This window comes from Mustela nivalis (assembly GCF_964662115.1).
Source record: "Mustela nivalis genome assembly, chromosome: 13".
Taxonomy (NCBI): Eukaryota; Metazoa; Chordata; class Mammalia; order Carnivora; family Mustelidae; genus Mustela; species Mustela nivalis.
This window is the reverse complement of record NC_139032.1, coordinates 18,462,663-18,485,883: the sequence shown is the minus strand read 5'-3', so window position 1 is coordinate 18,485,883 and position 23,221 is coordinate 18,462,663. Positions and strand designations below refer to the sequence as shown.

The window sequence follows — 23,221 nt, the reverse complement described above, 5'->3', positions numbered from 1 at the left end:
ACCCTTCAAAGCTCTTGTGGAAATTTGAACATAGGACATTAAAGAAAGTCAAGAAAAGTTCAAAGTTGACGATCCGTAGGGTTGCAAACAGATTACTTCTAATATGGAATCCAGACTCTCACTTTCTCTGACTGCCCTGATGCTAAAACACAAGCTTATCACTTAGAACTCACCAGATGCCCCTGCATCAGACTGAGACTTAGAAACTAGTGACACAATACCCTGTACGTGATTAGTTGTGAGGATAGCGGCATCCTGGGTAGCACTCCCCAGTTTCCGGAGGCAGTAGTATTTCCAGTAGCCAGATCCCCAGGCCAGAATGGGTGGTGGAGTAACATAGGGAGTTTTCTTGTCCAGCAGCAGAGCAGTGTGACCTTCAGGGGACCACTTCCATAGATTTTGGATATTGTTCCTTGTTATGTTGCCTCTAGACCTGGTTCTTTAGCCTTTCTGCGTATGAAATGAGCTACTTATATGATTTAATTCAGTCTTTCCTGAGCAAATTAGCCAGAATTTGGTTCTGTTGTTTGCTGCTGAGCATTCTCGTTGGTCCATAGTGGATCCTCCTTGACAAGATGGCAGCCAAATGTGGAATAAATATAACATAGTCAGACCCTATCACCGAAAAAGGGCAGTTAAGTTAATTGTTTAATAATAACCATATTTTACTTTTTAGATTCTCTGCTCTAACCTTGCCTCTTCCCTCCTACCTCCGTTCATGTAGCTGCATCTGTTAAAATAGGGATGGCCAAGCTGTTTTTTCTGGATTTGGGGATTAAATTCCAACTTTCCCCTTAAGTTATAATTAAGTCTTAACTATCACTACATAGTGATAGATGAAAAATAATAAAAGAAAGGAAGGGAAATAAGGGAGAACTGATAAGAGGTATGGATGCGGACTGTTCAGATTGCAGTACTCAGTGACAGAGGCCTACAGATGTTTTCTATAAGGAAATATATAGTAAATACTTTGTCTTTGTGGGCCATAGATTTTGTCCTAGTGACTCAACTCTGTCATCATAGTGGGAAGGGAGCCATAGACAACACATAAGCAAATACGTACAACTGTGTTCCAGTGAGATTTTATTCATAAAAACATATGGTAGACTGAATTTGGCTTACTGGGTATAGTCTGCAGCCCCCTGCTCTGTTATGCCAGGTTCTAGATTTTCCCCCCTGTTTACATTTAGGGCCAATTTTCTTGTGTTCATTTATTCATTCTATAATCATTCATTGAGTACATATTGGTTTCCGCAGGCAAAGATTCTTACAAATACTCAAGGAGCATACAGCCTTTGGTGGATCAGGTAGGAGTATTATCCTGTTGGTGTCCTGGCCATGCCCCCTCAAACTTATCTCCTCAGTTCACATCATCCACCTTCCCACTGCCAGAAGCTGCATTTCTTTGCCTCAGAAATTTCTCTGGCCATGAGTTGTATAGACTCATACCTCTCAAAGTATCTAATACAATCCTTCTTTTGAATCTGGGAGGGCTCTGTGACTGATTTGACCAATAGACTGTAACAGGTTTAAGTCCGGTAATATCTGGGCCCCGGCCTGAAGAGATTGCTAGCTTGCACTTCTTTACCTCTTAGAACATTTGATCTTAGAATCTAGGCTGTATGCTAGGAGGAAGTTCAAAGAGCCTCATGGAAAGATCAATATGTAGAGGGCCCAGTGCTAGTTTGCAGTACATAGCCACGAGACTGAACCAGGAAGCAGGTCTTCCAGCCTTAATCATGTCATCCCAACTAATACTGTGTGGAGCAAGACTGAACTCTCTCCACCAAGTGCCTGTATTTCAGATCCACAAGCAAAATGAGCTACATAGTTGTTTGAAATCTCTTAATTTTGGAGTTTAAAAAAAAAATTAAAATATAATTAACATACAATATTATATTAGTTTCAGAGGCACAACATATTTAACAATTCTAATAATTACTCAATGCTAACCGTGATGAGTGTAGTCACCACCCATCAACATCCAATGTTATTATAACATTAATGATGATATTCTCTATGCTGTAATCTTTATCTCCATGACTTACTCATTTTACAACTGGGTGTTTGTACCTCTTAATCCTCTTTATTTCACTCATTCCCCCATCTTCCTGCTCTCTGGCAACTGCCAGTTTTCTTTATTTAAGACTCTGTTTTTTGTTTGTTCATTTCTTTTGCTCTTTAGAATCCACATATAAGTGAAATTATATGGTATTTATCTTTCTCTGATTTATTTTTGCTTAGCAAAATTCATGACATTGCAAATGGCAAGATCTCATTCTTTCTTATGGCTGCACAATATTCCTTTATGTGTGTGTACATATACATGTACACACATATACATATATATGTATATGCACATATACACATATACTTCTGTAGATACATGTAAACACACACACACACACACACACACACACACTGCCTCTTCTCTCTTTTTTTTTTTTTAAGGTTTTATTTATTTATTTGACAGAGATCACAAGTAGGCAGAGAAGCAGGCAGAGAGAGAGAGAGGAGGAAGCAGGCTCCCTGCGAAGCAGAGAGCCCGATGCGGGGCTCAATCCCAGGACCCTGGGATTATGACCTGAGCTGAAGGCAGAGGCTTTAACCCACTGAGCCACCCAGGCGCCCCAACACTGCCTCTTCCTTATCCATTAATTTATGTATGGACACACTTGGGTTGCTTCCATATCTTGACTGTGTAAATAATGCTGCTGTAAACATAGAAGTGCATATGTCTTTTTGAATTAGTGTTTTTTGGGGAAGGGGGTAAATGCCTAGTAATGGAATTACTGGATTATATAGTATTTCTATGTTTTTAAAGAATTATTTAGGGGCGCCTGGGTGGCTCAGTGGGTTAGGCCTCTGCCTTCAGCTCAGGTCATGATCTCAGGGTCCTGGGATGGAGCCCCGCATCAGGCTCTCTGCTTGGCAGGGAGCCTGCTTCCTCCCCTCTCTCTCTGCCTGCCTTTCTGCCTACTTGTGATCTCTCTCTGTGAAATAAATTTTAAAAATCTTAAAAAAAAAAAAGAGAGAGAGAATTATTTAATTATTTTAAAGAGAGAGAGAAAATGCAAGGGGGAGGGGGGGAGGGAAAGAGAGAATCCCAAACAGACTCTGAGGGTACCTGACATGAGACTCCATCTCGTGACCCTGAGATCATGACCTGAGCTGAAATCAAGATTCAGATGCCGAACCAGCTCAGCCACCCAGGAGTCCCTAGTATTTCTTTTTAAATTTTTCTGAGGAACTCCCATACTGTTTTCCACAGTGGCTATACCAGTTTACATTCCCACCAACAGCTGCATGCGGGTTCCTTTTCCTCTATACCCTTGTCAGCACTTACTTGTAGCCTTTCTGATTCTAGTCATTCTGACAGATGTGAGGGGATAGCGCACTGTGCTTTTGGTTTGCAGTCCCCTGATGATGAATGATGCTGAGTCTCTTTTCACGTGTTTGTTGGCCATTTGGATGTCATCTTTAGAAAAATGTCTATTCATGTCTTCTGCCCATTTCTTAATTGGATTATTTGTTTTTTGATTTTTGAGTTGTGTAAGTTCTTTATTTGGATATTAACCCTTTATCAAATATAACATTTGCAAATATCTTTTCCCATTCAATAGATTTCCTCCTTATTATGCATATGGTTTTCTTTTTTTGTGCAAAAGCTTTTATTTTAGTGTAGTTTCAATAGTTTAATTTTGTTTTTGTTTTCCTTCCCTGCAGAGACATACCTAGAAAAATGTTGCTAAGACTGATGTCAGAGAGATCACTCCATATGTTTTCTTTAGGAATTTTATGGTTTCAGGTCTCACATTTAGGTCTTTAATCTATCTTGAGTTTATTTTTGTATATGCTGTGAGAAAGTGGTCCAGTTCCATTCATTCGCATGTAGCTACTCAGTTTTCCCAACACCGTTTATTGAAGAGACTGTGTTTTCCCCATTTTATGTTCTTGCCTACTTTGGCAAGATTAATTGACCTTGTAAGTGTGGGTTTTTCTGGGGTCTCTATTCTGTACCACTGATCTGTTTTTGTACCAGTACCATACTATTTTGATTACTATAGCTTTGTAGTAGATCTTGAAATCTGGGATTGTAATACCTCCAGTTTTGTTCTTTCTCAAGAATAATTGTTGTTATCTAGGGTCTTCTGTGGTAGCATACAGATTTTAACATTATTTGTTCTAGTTCTGTGAAAAATGCTGTTGGTATTTTTGTAGGGATTGCATTAATCTTTATATTGCTTTGGATAATATGGGCATTTTAAGAATATGAATTCTTCTAATTCATGAGCATGGAATGCCTTTCCATTTGTTTTTGCCATCTTTAATTTCTTTCTTTAATGTTTTATAGTTTCCAGGATACAGGTCCTTCACCTATTTGGTCTAATTTACTTCGAGGCATTTTATTCTTTTCAGTGAATTGCATAATGTATTTAATACATTAAATATACATTAAATATACATAATATAATGTATTATTATAATACATTAAGGAATTTTTTTCTTAATTTTTCTTTCTGCTACTTCATTATTAGTGCATAGAAATGTAACCCATTTCTGTGTATTAGTTTTGTATCCTGCAACTTTATTGAATTAATTTATTACTTCTAATAGATTTTGGTGGAATTTTTAGGGTTTTCTATGTATAGAAATACAATGTGCAAATATTGACAGTTTTACTTCTTCCCTTCCAATATGGGTGTGTTTTGTTTCTTTTTGTTGCCAGATTGTTGTGGCTAGGACTTCAGTACTGTGTTGAATAAAAGTGGTGAGTGTGGACATCCTTGTCTTTTTCTTGATCTTAGAAGAAAAGCTCTCAGTTTTTCACCATTGCATGATGAAGCTGTGGATTATTCATATATGGTTATTAAGTGGAGGTATGTTCCCTGTGAAGTTACTTTGTTGAGAATTTTTAACATGAGCGCATGTTGAATCTTGTCAAATGCTTTTTCTGCATCTATTGAGATGATTATTATATAATTTTTATGCTTTCTGTTATTGTTAATGTATTGTTATTATATATCTTTCATAATTTTGGTGTATCACATTGATTTGTGTTAAATCATACTTACATTCTTGGAATAAATCCCATTTGATTATGCTGAATGACCCTTTTAAATGTATTTTTAAATTCAGTTTGCTAATATTTTGTTGAGGACTTTTACATCTATGTTCATCAGAGATTTTAACCTATGGGTTTTTTGTTTTGTTTTGTTCTGTTCGTTTTTGTTTTGCTTTTTTTTAATGTCTTTGATTTTTGGTATCAGAGTAATGCTGACCTCAAAGAATATTTTTGTAAGCTTTGCTTTCTCCTCTATATTTTGGAATAGTTTTTTTTTTTTTTTAACGATTTTGAGGAGAATAAGTATTAACTCTTCTTTAAATGTTTGGTAGAATTCATCTGTGAATCCATCTAGTCCTGGACTTTTTTTTTTTTTTTAAAGATTTTATTTATTTATCAGAGAGAGAGGGGGAGAGAGTGAGCACAGGCAGACAGAATGGCCAGGCAGAGGCAGAGGGAGAAGCAGGCTCCCCGCTGAGCAAGGAGCCCGATGGGGGACTCGATCCCAGGACGCTGGGATCATGACCTGAGCCGAAGGCAGCTGCTCAACCAACTGAGCCACCCAAGCGTCCCTAGTCCTGGACTTTTGTTTGTTGGGAATTTTTGGATTACTAATTCAATTTTGTTGCTAGGAATAGGTCTGTTTAGATTTTCTGTTTCTTCTAGATTCGGTTTTGGAAGACTGTTTCTAAGGATTCATCCATTTCTTCTAGGTTGTCCAGTTTGGTGGCATTTAATTTTTGTGGTAGTCTCTTATAATTCTTTGTATTTCTTTGGTGTTGGTTGTTACTTCCCCTCTTTTATTTCTGATTTTATTTATTTAGGGTCTCTCTTTTTTCTTGATGAGTCTGGCGACAGTTTTATCAGTTTTGTTTATCTTTTCAAAGAACCAGGTCTTGGTTTCATTAATCTTTTCTATTGTGTGGCATTCTTTTTTGGTCTTTATTTCATTTATTTCTGCTCTGATCTTTATTATATACTTCCTTCTACTAACATTGGCCTTTGTTATTCTTTTTCTAGTTCCTTTAGGTGTAAGATTAGATTGTTTTTTGTTTTTTGTGGGGTTTTTTTTGAGATTTTTTTCTTGCTTCTTGAGGTAGGCCTGTATCACTATAAATTGCTGAGAACTATTCCAGAGAATTTGGAAATTTCTGGTTTCCTTTTCATTAGCCTCCATGTTTTCTCTGTTTGTTTCTATGTATTTTTTAAATTTCCTCTTTGATTTCTTTGTTTACCCATTGGCTGTTTAGTAGCATGTTGTTTAGCCTCCAAGTGTTTGTGGTTTTTAAAGTTTTTTTCTTATCATTGATTTCTAGTTTCATATTGTTGTAACAAGAAAAGATGCATGATATGATTTGAATTTTCTTAAACTTTTTAAGACTTGTTTTATGGCTTCACATCCTGGAGAATGTTCCATGTGCACTTGAAAAAAAAGATGTGTATTCTCTTGTTTTTGAATGGAATGTTCTATATTTATCTGTTAAGTGCATCTGGTCTAATGTATCATTCAAAGATACTGTTCCCTTACTGATTTTCTGCCTGGATGATCTATCCATTGGTGGAAGTTGGGTGTTAATGTCCCTACTACTTTTGTGTCATTGTCAATCTTTCCCTCTGTGTCTGTTGATGGATTTTTGGTGTTCCAATGCTGGGTGCATAGATAGGTAAAATTGTTATATCCTCTTGTTCAATTTTTGGAAGTTTTTTTTTTTTTTAAGATTTTATTTATTTATTTATTTATTTGACACACAGAGAGAGAGACAGCAAGAGTGGAACAAGCAGGGGCAGAGGGAGAGGGAGAAGTGGGCTTCCCACCAAGCAGGGAGCCAGACACAGGGCTTGATCCCAGGATCCTGGGATCATGATCTGAGCCAAGGCAGCCGACTAACGACTGAGCTACCCAGGCATCCCTGGAAGGTTTTTAATGCAGCAGTAGATGCCCACGACATTTATCCTGGACTGAAAATAGTTATTTTTATCAGCCCTTAGCAGATGAAGGAACTGAAGTTCAGAGAAATTAGGTATGCTTTCCCCACGGTTTTACAACTACTGTGTTACAGATTAAAATTTCAAACCCAGGCCTGCCAGATTCCAAAGCCCAGGCTCTTTTAACCTACCACATTGCCTCTCTGAGCCAAAAATTGAGATCAACTAAAATGAAATAAAAGGAAGGAAAAGGAGGATGTAAGAATAAGTCAGGATCATAGGTGATTGCTAAGCTGAAGCTGTCTAGTGCTGCTTTTTGGGGGAAGTATTTCAGGATTACCATTCTTCCCCACCACCGCCCACCAGACCTGCACCTGCCCATGTTAACTGTCCCTATTATTACTATTATTATTATGACTGCTGCTGTTGTAACACTTATACCATGCTCTACTTGTCTGTCTCCTGAACTTGGGTGAGCCTCCCCTAGATATCTTTAATTTATGTACTCCTATGCCTGGCTTAATGCTTGCTTCATAGCAGAAACTCAGTAAATGTTTTTTTGGGTGAATGAATAAATTCTGGAATATATTGTTGATGCACAAAGAACCTTATCAACTAGACTAGAGATACAACTATTAGACACATGCTGTCTCTAACCTGGAAAGCAATGCAAAGATTATAAATAAAGAGTTAAGCTCTCTCACTTTTTTTATCTCCACCCACACCTGGCTCCCCAAGGTAATCTGTGTTAATAATCCACCTCTTTTTTTCATGTCCATACAAATTGAAATACATAAATTCATTATGTAGTTTTTTTTTTAGCTAGTTTGTTTTTATTCAAATATCATCTTACCTTCCATCTCTGAGCAATTCGTAAACTAGTGTATGGATAAAAACAGATTCTCTCTCTTTCTCTCTCTCTCTCTCTCTTTTTTTTTTTTTTAACAGACTCTCATGTCAAACAGATTAGGCTTGCATCCTGGCTCCTTGCGAACTAGCTCTACTATCTTTGGTAAATCACTTAACCATTTTTGTGCTGTTTCCTTATCCATAAAATAAAGTGGGAAAATAATTGTTCTCATTTTATAATATCATAAAGTGTACAGCACAAAGCTGTTGCATTGTAAACATTCTAAAAACATCAGCTACTATATCTGCCATTAACAGATGGGGCCTAACTAATTTTTGTTTTATTGTTTTTAAATATTTATTTGTTTGTTTTAGAGAGGGGGAAGGGACAGAGATGGAGAGCAAGTCTCAAGCAGACTCCATGCACTGAGTGTAGGGCTTGATCCCACAACCCTGAGATTGTGACCTGAGCTGAAACCAAGATCTGGTCGCCCAACAGACTGTGTCACCTAGGTGCCCTGGTGACTCATTTTTAAATATCTATATAATAGTCCATAGAATGGAAGTACCAAAATTCATTTGACCATTCTTAATGATGACCTTTACTTGCTGCCAGCACTGTTACCACTATAAACATTGCTACAATAGACATTTCAGGGCATAAAGCTTAGTACTTTTATTTTCATAGAACAGATTACTCAAAAAGGAATTGCTGTATCAGTTTAATTAAATGGATTGACACCTGGCATAGGAGGGAATTTATCATTCTCCATGCATCTGGGTCTCAAGAGATTCACTACTATAGTCCCAGGCTATTTCGAGATTAACTACTGTAATCCCTCTGTTCCAGAGACCAGGTAACAGTTGTTTATAGCAGGAAATCAAATGAGCTATGCGAATCATATGTCTGTCCTACTTTTGGTTAGAGGTTCAGTTAGCTTTTTTTGGTCTGAGGTTCTAGCTCCTTGTGGCTGAGAACATTGTCTTTCCTAAGCAAGTTTATTTTAATAGCCATTCAGGTAAGAGTGTTGAAGAAATGCTTAATAACGAAGTCCTACTAGAGCCATGGATTTTTTCTCCATAGAAGAGCAGTTACATAAAATTAAAGACACAGAAAGAATTAATAGGCCAATCCCCTCTGGTATCCCCCAAATTGGGGATACCTTATTTTTTCAAATCTATTGCGCTATGTGACTCAACTCAACTGATCTTCCACTTGGGAATCTATGGTAATTCAAACAACCCTGCATGAAAATGTCTTTGGCCTCGTACAGGATCCGTGTCCAGTGTTTCTTCAGTGGAATAGGCTATCTCTTTTTAAATTGAGTTCTTCTTGTTCCGTATTTTTCATTTCCTCTTTCCTTTGTACTTAGACCTCAGACCCTTGGATAGGCTTACAGTACTACCCCTGAGATTTAGAAATAGATTACTTTCAAACTGCCATTTCCTTACAACAAAAGCAGCTTTTCTGATTTCTCAGGGACTGAGCACTTTGAAAGTTCCTAAAACAGAATATGCAATATTCTTTGACATCTTCCTGCTTATCACTGATCTTCTTTCCTAAATATTTTGTAAAAATATTTATTGCTCCCCTTTTGTGGGAATGAAATGATCTGGCTTCCTTCTGCTGTGTTCTAGTGGAAATGAATACCAATATGCTTCCCAAAATAAACAGGCCTCAGGCACCCATGAGCATTAAAAAGCACTCACCCATAGAGAGGTATTTGAATCTGTACTCAGCAGCCTTTTTTTCTTTTTCTTTTCTTTTTTTTTTTTTTTTTGTCAGTGTGAAAGCAAAACAAAACAAAATAGCCCTAGCCTATTTTTTTAATGAGTTACTCCTAGCAGCCTTTTGTCGATCTGAAACTGGAGAGCATGGAGCAAGAAATATAACCAGTATAAAGGAAAGTAAGCATTTCTAACAAACTGGTTAACTTTAGCATTTTTTATGCAAGCCTTCAACAGTAGCAATATGGCTTTTAGAACATGGGGAGAGCCCTAAAATGTACTAATACTATTGCAGTTGTCTTAAAATAATTTTGGAGGGTTGTTTTTGTTTATATCTCTTCTTTTCTTGTCCTCCTTCCTAGTTTTACTTTAACTTCAGACTCTGACCACATTCTACAAGCATATATTTTTTTAACCCACTGATTTTCACTTCTAGTTTCTGGCCTTGGAAACAGAAGGGAGAGAATTTTTCGAGGCAGTTCAAGCTACTTCCCTCAGCCCGAAGACCACACCTTCTGAGGACTGCTCTCTGAAAACAGATTAGGTCTCATTTCAGGATGTCTTTTGTCTCCGGCCAATTGTCCGAACTACACACTGACTTAGCAACCCTTTTGAAACACAGAAAAATGAACACTCAAAACTTTTCTGATTTCTTGGGAAGGGACAAATTCTTTCTTATGTCAGTTATGTGTAGATCTAAAAAGGATTTCACGTACAGGAGAGTAAAATGTCCATATTAAAGACACTGCTTTTCAAGAAAGGTTAAAAATACTTCTTGAAAATGAAACAAAACAGAAGGGTTAAAATAAAAGGAAGGGCAAAGTTAAGTGAAGTCTCACAAAAATGAAGCATACGACAATATTTAGTTAAATATACCAGAATTAAAAAGGTTTTTGCAAGAAGGTGGAATCCTCCAGGGAGATAAAAGAGTTATAAATCTTTATGCCCCATGTAACATAGGACGTACATAAAGGAAATACTGAGAAAATGAAAAATGCATGATGATAAAAAAAAAATCATGATGATAGTGTTAGACTAACAGAATCCTGTCAGAATTGATATGTCAAATGTTCAAAATTTAAATGATATAAGACTTTGAAAACTTGAATATCTAATTAGTAAGAATGATTTCATAGATATATTGTTAAATGTTCCCAATGAACAGAGAATCATGTTTTTTCTAATAGTTATGAAACATATATAGCATTGGACTAAACAGTAGGCCACAAATAAAATATCAACAAATTCTGGAGAAATATATTAGGTTATACTATTTGACCATAATTTAAAAAAATCTAAAAATTAATATTAAAAGGCAGCTATATGGGTGTGTATTTAAGTCACACAAACAACTGGAATTAAAGTTTTCTACGTGAATCTTGGGTTAGAGATTTTTAAAAGCTAGAATTACAAATTAATGGAAATAAATGATTCTAATAGGTCCACATACTCTCAACAGGATGTGGCCAAGAATACAGACAGAAATACAGAGTTCAGTGTACAGGATAGGCATCAATCTATGTGCAGGGGAGGAGACAGCAGGATTGGGCCAAGAGAGAAACCATCAGTGGAGTCCTGCTTTAGATCTGTGGGGGTGGATTTTATATCCCTGCCGTGATCAATCACTGGCTGAGGCAGCTCTCTGTAGCTGAGGAAGTATGAGCTGTGGCAGCAAGTTCCCTCTTGAAAGGGGATTTAAGTGGTTCACCTCCATGCCCACCACAACCTGATTTAAAATAATTGTGACTTAGAGTTGTCTCTAGTAAAGTTAGGCAAGGTGATTGCTGATACAGCTACAATTCATCACAGCAAATCATGGACAATTCAATAACACAGGGAAAAGAAACTGGTAAGAGGTGTACATATTGGAATTAAGAGACAAAATTATTATTTGCAGGCAATATGACGACATACAGAGAACATGTAAGAAAATCAACAACAAAATAAAACCCTAATATTTGTTCTACAAGATTTGCAGAATGTCAAATCAACAGACAGGAATTATTAGCTTTTCTAAATATCCACTCTCCCAAATATCATCTGAAAAAACTAAAACATTAAGTAGATAATAAATGTTTATAAATGTTTGCTAACTTGTTAAACAAGACTAACATAGATCCCTCACCCTCAACCACAAACACATTGAACTGCTGGATAAAATATGGATAAAAAGCATTCAATACTTAACAGAGCTCAAAACAAAAAAGGACATTCCCCAGAGGGGAGAACTCAGATGAAACATAGCCTCTCAGGGCCATAAGCTTGAAATTGACCCCCTACAAGTTGAGAGGAAATAAAGTACAATGTCAGTGATAGCCGTAAAGACAGTTCTGGTGTGAATCGTATTCTGTGGAGGCGTGCAACAAAACGTGCTCCTTGGAAAAGATAAATTCTAGATAAAACCAGGTCTCTGGAAGAGCTGCCACTTCTGAAAAAGGAAAACTGAAAAAAACTATGCTCATTGGTCCTGGGAAGCCAAAAAAGGAGCTTGGCATTATGAGCCTCAAAATAGAAATCAAACATGCCCTCCCTAAGACATCAAAGTCTCACATCTGAACTCTGCATAGGTGGAATAAAAAATTGTATTATACATTTAGTGTGGCATTTGCCACACTGCAATATTAATATAAAAAACAGGTCTTAAGAAACAAAAAACAGTTCTTAGATTAGTCAAAATTCTTAGGAATCCCAGATGAAGCAAACATTTAAACAAATGAGTAATAAAACCAAAGATCAGTTTTACAACACTGTATTTATACAGTGTATATGAGAATTTATAAAATTCTCATCAGGGAAAAAAATTCCTAACGAATGTTTGCTCGTTAGAAGATAATTACAAGTCACATAAGGAAGTGATCAACTCTGAGATAGCCAGCAGATAATCAGGAGTATTATGACCCTAAAAACTAAGTAATAAAATGATCTGAACAATTCTTTTAAGTAAATATTTATCAATATTTACATAGATTTTTATAAAGGAATAGATATATTAGCTCATATTCTAGATTGTGTACCAAGCAGCTCTTTCTTCCAATTTCTTGTAGTAGGTGCTACTTTTGTTTGGATTGTAAGCAGCCACATACTTCAGAAGAGAATGGGCTCCTTCCCAGACTTAAGATGCAAATTATAATTGGTATAAGTCAGCTATGGTAATTCCAGTACCTTCTAATTTATGAACAGTACAGCAAAAATCTGGCCAATAATACATGAGGAAAAAATTGTTATAAGCTTTTGGCAAAGTCTTCTTTGATCACACAAAGGGATGTTTGAAGAGGTATCTTCCTTTCTGCTCTGGGACAACCTACATAAAGATGAGGTCCTTGGAGCTGCTGCAATCATCTTATAACCAGAAGAGGAAGAGGTTGAGGACAAAAGCCAAATAGTTAAGATTGAGAGTAGAAAAGAGTAGAAAGTTGGAAAGACCCTACGTCCTTAATATGCCTGATCCACTGAATTGGACTTCTGGAGCTGCCTTATCTCTGAATTTTCTATGTTGTGGGATAAACTTCTGATAGGTTTAATGATTTGCCCTTAGTCTTTTATTATTTATAGCCCAGATCAAAGCAACTGTTAAATTATACTGGGAAAAAGAGAATACTATTAAAAAAAAAAAAAAGAACAAGAACAAGCATGTTTGAACACAGTGAAATAATTTTCTAGAAATGAAAAATGTAACTACTGACATTACAAACTTATTTAATAGGTTAAACAGCAGATTAGACCAAGCTGAAGTGACAGTAAAATAGAGGACAGATCTGAGGAATCTTGAAAAATGCAGTGTGAAATAAAAGAAATATCAAAGAGTAATAGACTGAAAGATAGAATGAAAGGTCAAATTCACATTCAAGTTCTCCAAAGGAAGAGAATAAAGAGAAAGATGGGTGAATGGAAATATTTACTTATTTAATGATGGATAATTTTCAAAAATTGATGAAACATATCAATTCTCACATGAGAGAAAAACAATGAATCTTGAGCTGGATAAACAAAAGTAATTTCTCAAAGACACATTATAGTGAAAGGGAAAACCTTGATCAGAGAGTAAAATGGAATTATTTATAATGAAAAATACAGTGTCCTCCTTCTCAACAAATATCTTTCTGAATCCACAAACCACTGGCTTTCTTTCAAAACTCTTATTAGAACTCCGATTTTGTTCAAGCATTGGATGGAGATTTCTTGACTAAGCAGTAAAATCTAAGTCATTTCTAGCCACGCTGAGGTAATAACTTTTGTGATATATGTGTAAGACATATATCTGTTATTATATATGTAAATAACTGGATTTTTAGACAATGTCCAGTAGACATATCACGAATGATCCCTGAGACTATGGAAACAAATGAAATCCCATAAGCACCCTGGTTTCCTGTAGAGACACATCTTCTGCATGATGGTGGAAGGAGAGGCAACTTAAGCAGAGCACAGCAGTCTCAACGAGGTGGAGAGACAGAGATCACAATCCACAGGCCTGATAGTAGCTGAAATGTGTCTGGAAGGCTAACATGGGGAAGGCAGCTATGTGCAGAAGAAGATCCAGAAATCCACACTGCAGACCCTTAAATATCGACCAGATGCTAAACCGTTCATGAGGGGTGTTAGACTTCACAAGGCCGGGAAAGAACCACCACTAGGGAAAGAACAACGACCAGAGTGCTGTGAGATAAACATCTTTGGGTGGCTCAGAAGTAGAAGACATTTGAGTACTGGCCACACTGAGGAGAGAGAATTTTTGGAATACCCAGAGCATGCAATAGAGACCCGAGAAAGGACACAATTTAGGAACACGGCTAATCTGGCACCAGAGGGAGAAAAAGCAACTTTAGACTCCCCCAAGCAAATCTTAGAAGGAACAGTGGGAGAGATTAAGCTAATCCTCAAGTAAATTACCTGCCTTCCAGAACAAAGCTCAGTGCTCTATTAAGGAAACAATAGAATCCAGATATGCAAGAAATTAGCATATATCTAGCGTAAAAAACTTCTAGACATGGAGGAGGTAGGAAAGTTTGACTCATTATGAGGACAAATATCAACCAATGAAGAATATCTAGAAATCACAGAGATGATAGAATGAATAGCAAAGATTTAAAACAAGATCAAGGATGTTTTTGTTTTATTTTTATTTAAATTCCAGTTAACATATAGTGTAATACTAGTTTCAGGTATAAAATAGGGTGATTCCCACTTCCATACAACACCCAGTGCTCATCCTAGCAAGTGCACTCCTTAATCCCCATCACTGATTTCACCCATCCCTCTGCCCTCCTCCCCTCCTGTAACAACTCTGTAGTTAAGTGTCTGTTCTTTTGTTTGCTTCCCTCTCTTTTTTTCCTTTTACTCTTTTCTTTTGTTTCTTAAGTTCCACATGTGAGTGAAATGATATAGTATTTGTCTTTCTCTGACTGATTTCACTTGTCATTATACTCTCTGGCTCTATCCATGTTACAAATGGTAAGATTTCATTCTTTTTAATGGTTGAGTAATATTCCATTATATATATGTATCCCATCTTCTTTATCTGTTTGTCAATCAGTAAACACTTGGGCTGCTTCCATATCTTGGCTATTGTAGAGAATGCTGCTATAAACATAGGGGTGCTTGTATCCCTTTGAATTAGTGCTTTTGTATTCTTTGGGTAAATACCCGGTAGGGCAATTGCTGGGTTGTAGGGTATTTCTATTTTTAACTTTATGAGGAAACGCCATACTTTTTTTCAGAGTGGCTGCACTAGTTTGCTTTCCCACCAACAGCACACATGCGTTCTTTTTCCTCCACATCCTCACCAACATCTGTTGTTTCTTGTGTTATTAATTTTAGCCATTTTGACAGGTGTGTGGTGATATCTCATTGTAGTTTTGATTTGCATTTTGCTGATGGTAAGTGGTGATAAGCATCTTCTCCTTTGTTGGTCATCTGTATAGCTTCTTTGAGGAACAACATTAAGGTTTTAAAGGAAAACATAATGAGGGGATAAATACAGAAAGCAAGAGAAAAGAAAACAAATGGTTTATTAAAAAAAAAAAAAAACACACCAGAAAGTTCTAGAACTGAAAACCAGGATAAGAAACTTAAAAATTACTGACTGGCATATTGGATACTGCAAATGAAAAAAATCAGTGAAACGGAAGACTTGGCAATATACACTATCCAAAATAAAGCATACAGAGAGAAAAGAAGAGGTAAAAGGTAAATTAACAGAACCTTTGTGACCTCCGAGAAAATATAAGTAGTCTAAGATATGTGTAAGTAGAGTCCCAAAGGAAAGAATATGTGGAAAAAACTTTGAAGAAATAATGGTTGAATAATATATGTCCAAATATATACTCAGTATATACCCCCAAAGTCTGATGAACCTTAAGCAGGATAAACATGAGGTAAACTACATCAAGGCACATGACAGTCAAATTGCTGAGGACCAGTGATAAATTGAAAATCCTAAAAGTAAGGAGAGGAAACATTTTGCCCTTCTACTATTCTTATTTTTAGTATGGTCCAATAATCAGTGTTTTCATTTATAAACTGTAATTTTTACCCAACCTTAAGCTCATGAAGCTGTATTTAAAAAAAAAAAATTATAGTCTTACTTTTGAGATCTAGATCTTCATTTAGAATTAATTTTTCATATGATATAGTATCCAAGATTTGTTTTTCACATGTATTTTGGCTCCTCACTATTTATTGAAAAGGCTACCTTTTGTCATAAGTCATGTGACCATATTTGCGTGGGTCTGTTTCATGACTTTCTGTTCTGTTCTTTCTATTTGTGTGCCACACTCTATTTTTGTTACTGTAATTTTATAATAAGGCTTGATATCTGATGGAGCAGGGATACCAGGAGATTACTAAAAGACTATTGCAGTAGGACTGGAAGTATTGATGGGAAGACAGCATAGTGGTTGCTGTGGTGTGCCACCAAGACACCCCCGTTAGGACTGAGGAGGTATTCTCCCAGATACTGAGAATGTTGGTACATGATGACTCTCATTTGGATCCTCTCTAGAAATTGCCATCTGTCAAAGAAAGCCTGCTGGGATCAATGTAACACCACTCCCCACGGGCAGCTTGCTTCCAGTGACAACCGTAGCAATCAATGCTGAGATCCAAAGTCTAGTGCCCTTGCGTCCAGGCCCGAGGTAAGGACCATCCCAGTTCCAGAACCCCCAAGACCTTTGTTGCAACTCCATTTCAATTCAGTTCTCCTTCTCCAAACTCTATTTCCTTTTATCCTTTACTATTTTTTATCCCCAAAGAATTCCCTAGTAAATTTTCTGCATGCAAATTTCCACCTCAGTATCAGTTCCCAAGGAACTGAACTCAGGCCACATGGGCCAGTATAAAAGAAATAGAGGTGTTGAAGAGTGAAGGATTTTAGGGGTGCCTGGGTGGCTCAGAGGGTTAAGCCTCTGCCTTTGGCTTAGGTCATAGTCTCAGGTTCTTGGGATCGAGCCCCACATTGTGTTCTCTGCTCAGCAGGGAGCCTGCTTCCCCCTCTCTCTCTGCCTGCCTCTCTGTCTACTTGTGATCTCTGTCAAATAGATAAATTTTAAAAAATCTTTTAAAAAAGAGTGAAAATTTTTAGTTATATATTTAAAGCAGTGCCAGTATGATTCCCCAGTGGATTTGTTGTAGGATGTGAGGGAAGGGGAAGAGATAAGGTAGATTCCAAATATGAGGCTGAGAAATTAAGTAAATGGAGGTGCCATTTATCAAGTAAAAGAATCACTGGGAGAGAAGAGTATGTAAATTCTATCTAAGAATTAGGTATTGGACATTTTGGGGTCTCTGGGTTGCTTAGTCCTTTGAGTGTCTGACTTCTGGTTTTGGCTCTGCCTCTACCCACACTCATGCTCTCTTTCTCTCTAAAATGAATGCATTTTTTAAAAAATTAGGTATTGAACATTCTAATATTAAGATACCTATCAGATATTCAAGAGAAATCTGAAAGATATAGTCGGATAAATAAGTCTGGACATCAGGGAAGAGTTTGGGATAGGCTTTACAGCATTTAGCATGTTGTAGAAAAATTTAGAAGTCTTTCTAAGGCAAACAACATTTTAACTGATTAAAGAAAAAAGAACTGTATGATCATCTTTATATGATACAGGAAAAAATGATTCATTGAAATCCAATTTCCACTCATAGTTAAAAACTCTTTGCAAACTAAGAAGAGAAGGGAATCTCCTTATACTTAATGGACAAAGGTATGTACCAAAATATCACAGCAAACATTAGTCTTTTTCTTTTTTAAAATTTTTTATTAACATATATATTATTAGCCCCAGCGGTACAGGTCTGTGAAGCATCAGGTTTACACACAGTCTTTTTATTTTTAAAGATTTTATTTTTAAGTAGTCTCTACATCCAATTTGGGGCTTGAACTTAAAACCCCTCGGTCAAGAGTCATGTGCTTTACTGACTGAGCCAGACAGGCACCTCCAAACATCAGTTTTAATAGGGGAAATGTAGCTGAGTCCTTCTTAAAATCAGGCATGAGACAGGGTATCAAATTTTATCACTCTGTCATAATTACACAAAAAGAGCCTATGCAATAAGATAAATAGAGTAAGAGGAGTAAGAATTGAAAGTAAATTAATGAGGTTTGGCTGTGTGTGTAACAGAAATTTTAAAATAATCACCTTGAATAAGATAGGATGCTATTTTTCTCTAATGTAAAAGGAATTCAGAGATAGGCCATCCAGGTCTGGTATGGTCCACCACCAAGATATTTTCTGACTTTGTGTTTTGCCATCCTGAGTGCTTCATTTTCAGTCTTAGCATTCCTCTGTGTTCCAAGGTGCTTCCTTGAAATCTAACAGTAATGTCTATATTCCAGGCAATAGGAAGAAAGGAGGTAAGAGAATTAAAAAGGTGTGCCATTTTGTCCTTATTTGAATGGTCTGTCCCAGAAATCGTATACATCAGTTTCTACATATAGTCACATGACTGTAGCCAGCAGCAAGAGAGGTGCTTTTGTTTTTAAGTTTTATTTATTTAAGTAATCTCTACACCCCATGTGGGGCTTAAACTCATGGATCAGAGATCAAGAGTCCTGTGCTTTTCTGACTGATCCAAGCAGAAGACCCAAGTTTTTTATTTTAGTTGAAACTATTGCTCTCCTAAAAAGTACTTTCTTCTATTCAGGAAGATGGGAGAAATGTGTATTGGGAATTTCTGGATGTTGACTCAAATCCATTCTCACTTTGTTCCTTAGCACATGACCATCTAGCCAAAGGCTAGTTTACTAGCTTCCCTTATTGCCACATGTGGGCTCATTAAGTTCTGGCTTTTGGAATTGTAGTAAAATTGGTATATGTAGTGTCGGCCTCACTAAAAAGAAAATCTCTTACCCTAGTTATTCCTTTCCCCCTTCCTGTGAGCTGTAATATGGACCTGCAACAAGCCAGCTTTGAATATCCATTTGAAGATGATTTCTTAGGAATGGAAGAGAATCAACATTGAAGGAAAATTAATTTTCCACATGAGAAGAAATGATACCAGATCCCTACTTTACACCATCCATAAATATCAATGCCAGATGGATCAAAGACATAAATGTGATAAAACAAAGTTTCAAAAACTTTTAGGAGAGGTGCCTGGGTGGCTCAGTTGGTGAAGCATCTGCCTGCCTTCAGCTCAGGTCATGATCCCAGGGTCCTGGGATTTAATCCCACATCAGGCTCTCTGCTTGGCAGGGTGTCTGCTTCTCCCTCTATTGCTCCCCCATGCTTGTGCACGTTCTCTCTCTCATAAAAATAAATAAATAAAATCTTTAAAAAACCAAACTTTTAAGAAAAAAAATCTATAGTCTCCAGATCAGAAGGGATTTCAGCATTTTGTTCTGCTACTCCTTTCTAATTGCTGGATGGGACACTGTCTGATTTATGAATCACTAAATAAAGTCAATTAAAACTTCAAATTAAAAAATGAGACACAAAAACAAATCATAAAGGAAAAGATTGAAAATGTCAACATTAAACTTTGAAACTACTCAATGATAAAGGAAAATAGAAACATTTAAGAGATAAGATAGGCCTGTGGCTAAACTAATATACAGACTGTTCCTACTCATTGCTAAGAAAACTACCCAATGCAATCAAAATATGGACAGACATTTGTAAACCAATTTAGAAAAGAGGAAATTCTAATTGGCCAAGAAACAGACAAAATCAGCTCAGACTTGCTGTTGATCAGGGAAATTCCAATTAAAACAACAAGGTATTTTTCCTCATACCAACAAAGATTGTAAATTTTGAGTCTACCACAGAGAAAGAGAAGACTTACTACCTATAAAAAGGGAAATTGATGAATAAACTGGAGTAGATTTGTGCTATAAAATATGCAATTACTAAGAGAGTATCTCTATACTTGGAAAGAAGTCTTTAATATATATATATATATATTTAAATATGTTTTTTAAAGATTTTATTTATTTATTTATTTTAGAGAGAGAGAGAGAGAGAGACAGAGACAGCACACAAGTGGAGGAAGGCACAGAGGAAGATGGAGAAAGAATCTCAAGCAGACTCTGTGCTCAGCACAAGCCTGATGGGGCGGCTTGATCCCATAACCCAGAGATCATGACCTGAGCTGAAACCAAGAGTCAAACACTTAACCAGCTGAGCCGCCCAGGTGCCCCAAGTCTCTAATATTTTTAAATGAAAAAAATCCTGTCTTAGGATAATAAGGATAGTGTAATCTCATATTTATAAAAATGGAATAATCCTGCCCCTTGTAAGCAAGCTAGTCCTTATAAGTGCATGTAAAATGGACACATTTATTGATAGTAAGTGGGTCCACTTATTAGGGTAATTCCTGCATTACAACACGGGAGCTTTCAGGAAGCTGTGAGCAATGTTCTTTCTGCCGTTGGCACTGCTGGCCCATTTACTTGTTTTCCATTTTTTACAAAAATCTAATATGCAAGTTTGGCTTTTGTAGTAATACCATTCCCCAAGGACACAGTTATAAGAAGATGAGGAAAGAGACTATGCAAAGACATTGTGCCTTAGCAAAGACACTACAAGTGCACCCGCTTGAAAGTTCTTACTGTTTCTTTAACGCCTATATGAATTTTCCTGGAAGCTTTCAAAAACATTCATATCCAGATCTGTAGAATCTTGAATCTCCTGAGAATTTTGTTCACAAAACCACTTTGTTTTTGTGCTGAGGTTGGGATAAACCATTATTCAGGAAGTTTTCAAAAAAGCTATTAAATTTGAGACAGAGTCTGGCATGTGGCCAAGTCTCTTTCTTTCTTTCTTTTTTTTTTTTTTGTTATATAATATTTTATTTATTTATTATTTCTTTTCAGCGTAACAGTATTCATTGTTTTTGCACCATACCCAGTGCTCCATGCAATACATGCCCTCCTTAGTACCCACCACCTGGCTCCCCCAACCTCCCACCCTTGTCCCTTCAAAACCCTCATGTTGTTTTTCAGAGTCCATAGTCTCTCATGGCTCACCTCCCCTTCCAATTTCCCTCAACTTCCTTCTCCTCTCCATCTCCCCATGTCCTCCATGTTATTTGTTATGCTCCACAAATAAGTGAAACCATATGATAATTGACTCTCTCTGCTTGACTTATTTCACTCAGCATAATCTCTTCCAGTCCCATCCACGTTGATAAAAAGTTGGGTATTCATCCTTTCTGATGGAGGCATAATACTCCATAGTGTATATGGACCACATCTTCCTTATCCATTCGTCCGTTGAAGGGCATCTTGGTTCTTTGCTCAGTTTGGCCAAGTCACTTTCTATCAAACATTTGATACTTGAGTAGTAACATTAACTGATTCATGCCAGTAGGATGCTGTTATTTAGTGCACCAGTAATGAGCCAAATTATTCTCAGTGTAATGTCTATTCCCAGGGAGATTCTTAAGAAGAGTAGAGTTCATTATGTTCACTGATGCTGTGATATTAGGAATCAACAGAGTAATCACAGGGACATACACAAGTGGTAGAGGAACAAAGATATAAGGCAGCTTAAGGCAGTTGAAAATATTCTCGGCCTAGTGGTGCTAGAGACCTTTACTACCGACAGAGTTGGGCCACTAGCTGTGTACATATGCTGGGGTCTCCTGATCTGAGAATGAAGGGCTTGTCTGAGATTATAACTTTTTTAGCCAATGTCTCCAGGTTCACAAGGATTCATGAAAGTTTCTCAGGGGAAGAGATGGGAGAGGCTGTACAGAGTGCTAACAAAGGTGAAGCTCTAGTCTTCTCAGGTCTGATAAAACCAGAACAGCTCTGCTTCTCTCAATTTTGTGTACTATGGTTCTATGTAATATTTAGTTTGAAATAACACAGTTTGAAAATCTCTTCACCAGACTCTTTCTTTGTTCCCAGCTAGTTCTCAAAATTCCATGGTTACAAGTATAGTTGGAAGATGTTACAATGAAATTTACTGAATTCACATTTTTCACTGTGTCAACAGGAATTTTTTCCAAAGTTTCTTTGGAACTGTGGTATTAATAGGAAAAAGAGGGGAGGGCTACTATCTGGACAAATATGTTTCATAAAATCTTAACTGTGGGACTTCTCAGAGCTTTTTATATGTTTATGCACAATGTGAATTTTAGATGGATTACTGTAACACTTCTTCATACTTCTTTGTGCTTTATCTTGTGTGACCTGATTCCTGCTGAGCTCCACCTTCCCACACCTTTATACTAGGATCCCAGCAAATACCTCTACATCCCAATTTACTTTTGATTTTTTTCTTAAAGATTTTATTTATTTATTTATTTGTTCTTAAAGATTTTATTTATTTATTTTTGCAAAAAAGACTGAGAGAAAGAAAGAGACTGTGCACGAGCAGTGGGGAGGGATGGAGGGAGAAGCAGACTCTGCTGAGCAGGGAGCCCGATACAGAACTTGATCCCAGGACCCTGGCATCATGACCTAAGCTGAAGGCAGATGCTTAACTGACTGAGCCACCCAGGCACCCACCTTTTGATTTATCTTCAGTTTCTCTCAGTCTAAGAAACTTGGGATAGAGAATGGTGCCACCATTAACCCAACTTCCTAGCACCACATCTGGGGCATTATTACTCCATGTGTCTATAGCATGTACTTATGTTTCTGTAAGGCTCAGTGTTGCAATTCATAGATATTTGGGGATGGAGAGGGAGGTGAGGGATGGCTTGCTTTAGTCTGTTCAGGCTGCCATCGCAAAAGACCTCAGACCAGGGGACTTAGCAGAAATTTATTTCTCACAGTTCTGGAGGCTGGGAAGTCCAAGATCAAGGTGCTAGTTGATTTGATTCCTGGTAAGGCGTCTCTTCCTGGCCTGCAGATGACCTTACATGGTGGATAGTACAAGTGAGCTCTCTGGTATCTGCTCCTCTAAGGACTTTAGTCATATTGGATCAAGACCCCATCCTTATGACCTTATTTAACCTTAATTATTTCTTTACTTCAAATACAATGACATTGGGTGTTAGGGCTTTGACATAGGAATTTTGGAGGGACACAATTCAATTCATAGCAGGGGTCATTTGTTAACAGTGACATAAACTAGCCTATTCTAATACATTATCTACCTACTTGCAAAGTCAGTATCTGTGTATTATCTTTGACTTCTCCTTCTCCATTACCCTTCATACAAATATAATACCAAGTTTTGCAGTATTTACCTTTTTAAGATCTTT

At 37.0% G+C, this 23,221-nt stretch overlaps 1 long non-coding RNA gene across 4 annotated transcripts in view; it reads left to right on the top strand.

The window, feature by feature from the left end:
- The window catches only part of LOC309845954, a 103,311-nt gene that overhangs the window by 36,106 nt on the left and 43,984 nt on the right, over positions 1-23,221 (top strand). For 3 of the 4 annotated variants that reach the window (XR_014301613.1, XR_014301614.1, XR_014301616.1), the window contains exon 3: positions 16,569-16,701. The exons of the other annotated variant lie outside the window; for it this stretch is intronic. This is a non-coding gene — a long non-coding RNA (uncharacterized lncRNA). The remainder of the gene's footprint in view (positions 1-16,568; positions 16,702-23,221) is intronic. 4 annotated transcript variants of the gene reach the window in all.